We start from the raw sequence: 4267 nt of genomic DNA on the forward strand, positions 1-4267 counted from the left end.
GTTTAGCGAAAGAGCTACACATGTAGGAATTAAGCAATATTTAAAAAGTGCTGGGGTATGTGACACCCCAGTGTGTTGTTCTAGGGTTAAACATGACAAGAAATCAATTAAGATAGAAATTGTAAGACATTATCAATAGGAAGGAACATTAAAACCTACACAACACTCTATGAGCTGCACTATATCTATATCTCCTATAGACAAAGATCATCCGCATTATACTCCTTAGAAATCATTGCTAGATAGCCCCTCTTGAAAGGGATTTTTTTTCTAATAAAGAAAATTTTAATATCAAAGGAAAGGATGAATTTTGTGGTCTTCATCAAGATGGAAAGAATATGATTTGCTTGGCCATGTTAAAAGAATATTAGATAGTCACCTACCAAGAAGGTTGCTATACCAATTGCCACAAAGAAGGCAAATGCAAGGGAGACCGTTTCTATTATAGCTTGATGACTTGGAGGCAGACCTGTGTCCGATGATGTTGAGAAGTTGGAGAAGACCTAAAGCTTATGGGAATGAGTTGGTAAGGATATTATCGTAAGCAAACCCTAGAGGAATTATATAAACCAATGTATAGACAGATATAGATAGAAAGGAATGGTGTTCATAGATGGGAACCAGCTTCAGTTCTATTTAGGAGACTAAAACAAAATACTTTCAACTCTAAATATGAACTGACTTGGGCTGATATTTTGAATTAATGAGTTGAGAGTAAATATTAGTTTAATGAAAAATTCATTCACAGTAAACATCTTTTAATATACAATAAAATTATTTTTTTTTTAAATTTAAAAGAATTTAAAAATAAAAGAGATCTTTTTTAAAAATAGAATTCACAAATTAAAATAAAAGGAGACAGGTAATGAGTGAGCTTAGAATTTGCATAAATAAGTCTCTCTATATAAATGCGTTTATTTTCTTGTGTGATATATGTTTTTCTGTTAATTTTTTAACCAAGTTTACCTTACTTTTTTTGTGTAGGATATCTGAATCCACTTTTCCTGACTAGCAAGAACTAGTCTAAGTGCCAGGCTAGTGGGGAATAACGCTTGTCCAGCCACCTAAGTACAGTGCATGACACCCTCACACTACAGAACAGTACACTTTACGCTTATTCCTACATGAGGTCATATTTATGTGAAATAAGTGTAAGTGCACTGTTCTGTTGTGGGAGGGTGCTATGTATTGAACTCGGGAGCCCAGGTAAATGTTATTCCCCACTAGCCTGGCACTTGGACTAGTCCTTGGTAGTCAGGAAAAGTGAATTCAGATATCCTACACAGAAGAAGTAAGGTAAACTTGGTTTACTACCAGATTTGTAATACTGTGAATAAACTGTGATATTGGGGAGAGAGAAGTAGGTAGAAACATGAAACTCTACATCTTTAAGTCAGTGTACTTGCTTGTACTCTTATATGGAGCTAAAAACTGAATATTACCAGATAAACAGGAAAGTAGAGTAACAGCTGCAGAAATGAGGTTATTCAGAAGTATTGTGGGGAGAACAAGAAGGGACTGCATCTATAATGAGGGATTCAGGGAAGAATAAGGAAACCTCTTGATGAAGGAAGTCTTAGAGATTCACCAGCTGAAGTAGTTTTGCTAGCTAGTTAGGATGGATGATTACCAATAGAAAGACTATGGACTGCATCCCTGACAGTAGAAAGCCTAGATGCCAAACAAGGATGTCATGCCTGGAATTAAAAGTGGACAAGGATGTCAACTTTTTGTGCAAGAGGAAAGGAATAATATCTGCAAAGCCAACATAGTAAGATACTGAGAACAATGGCAGTCCTGGCTGGAAGCTCTCCAAGGTTGAAAGACACTATAGGGTGGCACAAAAGAAAAAGATTAAATATCAAGAGGGAAAAAACACCTTACAGCAAAAAATATATACCATACTTTAGAAGATAAAAATAAAATTTACTTTTGGAAACACATTAGCATTATGAAAGAATCATGTTCTTATTAAAATTCACCTTTATGAATAAATTAGAGGTCTAAATTAATTTACTTTATCTATATTTTAGGTTTGGAAATTTATCTTATAATATATTTGCAGTTTTAATTTTCTTACTAAAATATAATATGAAATTTTTATAGTTTCGTCAAGCCTATTCCTAATTTCATAACTTTTATTATTTATCTCCTTTGCCAATTTCTGTTTATTATTTAGAAAAATTCAAGGTTGAAACATTGTAAATATTATATAATTAATATAAATTTTATTTATACTCTCCTTAAATGATTGATAAAAAAAAGTGTTTTGGTTTATCATTAATTAACTATGAACATTGATATCATTTTTTTATATAATAAAATATTAATTGAATTTATAATTTATAGATGCAGTGCAGTGGTCTAGATTTTTTTAAATCTAATATCTAAATAAATTTGCTTGAATCTAGGATGCTTAGTTTTATTATTAGGTTCGGTACGGTTCGTGTATTTCGGGTGTGTCGCTCAGTGTATTTATTTGAAATATTTGGAAGTGTTATTTCTGTTCATAGTGCAAATGAATTTTTTAAATTTCCGCTGTGGACTTCCGGTTTCTTCCGTTTCGTAATCTGCTGGGCTTAAAGACCTTGGCGGATAGTGAACTTCAAGAAAGAAGCAACCAACAACTCAGAGAAATATAGAGTAAGTTGTATATCATAATTTTTTAATTTATATTATATTTTATTATTTTCCTAAACTCCAATTGAAAAAGCTCATATTTAAAACAAGTTCTTATATACTTCATTTGATCAATGTATTACTTTCATGATTTACAACAGTTTATCATAAGCCCGTCTAATTTTTTATTATCATTTGAAGGTAATTAAATATATTTTCATTCTTACAATTATGTTGATTTCATAGATTTGTTGGTATAAATATATATTCCAATTCTTATTTTGCTATTTTAATATACAATATATTTAATGAAAGTACAAATTTCATATAATACTATATAATCACATCTATTCTTTTGTAGGAATATTAATAAACATAATAGTCTTAAAAATAAATAAAGCAACAATTAACATTATGCAGCTTTTAAACTTTAAACTGTTTCACCAGTCTGCATTGATGATTTATGAATTTAAAGTATTTTCCAATTATAGATTTTTGCACATCTTCTGTATATTTACTACAAATTTTAAATTTAATTGTAGTGAAAAAAAATCAAAATTTGTTGTAGTGAAACTTCTTTACCAACGTTCTACAATTCAAGAAAACAAAAATAATATGGAAGTAAATTGATTTCTTGAAGCTAGGGATGGAACGAAAGTCATGGGAGGAGGCAATACTGATCAATTTTCAGTAGCTTAACAATGCCTACTACAGTACCAGTCCAATTGAGTTAGCTCACATAATCTTCAATTATAATATAAAACTTTTCCTGGTAGAATTGAGTTAGGAATGGCTGTTCCACTCTAATTATTATTATGGAACTACATTATTTTATGCCTTAAGCTATAAGAGGGGTTGCATGATTATTATTTAGAAGTTCCTAATAAATTTCATTTCCAGAATCTTCACTTCTTTTGGGGAGTCCCAAAACTACCACAAGTTTTTTTTTTTTAAATGAGATATTATGCTTGAGATGGATAAAATCTTAAAATGTATAAATTTTGTATTAATTTACTAGTAATTTTAAATTATGATTTTTAAATATAGTTAAATAAATGCTTATTATAAATGAACACAATTTTGATCCTTCTTTTTTAGAAAGTTTTTAAGTTGTAAATATAAATGAAAGAAGGGAAAGTGGTTTGTAAAATAAGTTTTAAATCTAGGATATCAAATTTAATAAAATAAGTTATATGTGACAAGGGCAATTAGCCTGCAATGTTTTTCGTTTTTTTAAAAAAAGAAATGATATCAGAATTGAAGGTTGTATCCTTGAAAATGGCCCGAGGGCCGAAACGTTGGAGAATTATAAGGAATAAAAAGTTGAGAGAAAAAGAAGGATCAAAATTGTGTTCATTTATAATAAACTAAACCACTCTCAAACAATCATAAATAAAAAATAATTAATCTAATTAAATAAATAGTTAACATTATAAGTTGGGTGATTTGTAAAACATTGTATGAGATATGCATAGATTAATTTTGGCTTGCACAGTTTCTCTTTAATAAAGTGCCTACATTTTAAAGTATAATATAATTTCATTAATTAATACTTAAAATAAACATCACTCTTTAATTTAAGGCCACAGAACAAACTTATTGAAAAAAATAATCAGTTTAAAAGAATTTAAACTATTTTTTGGTATGC

This window comes from Halyomorpha halys, unplaced genomic scaffold (assembly GCF_000696795.3).
Source record: "Halyomorpha halys isolate HHAL.00 unplaced genomic scaffold, Hhal_1.1 Scaffold222.1, whole genome shotgun sequence".
Classification (NCBI taxonomy): Eukaryota; Metazoa; Arthropoda; class Insecta; order Hemiptera; family Pentatomidae; genus Halyomorpha; species Halyomorpha halys.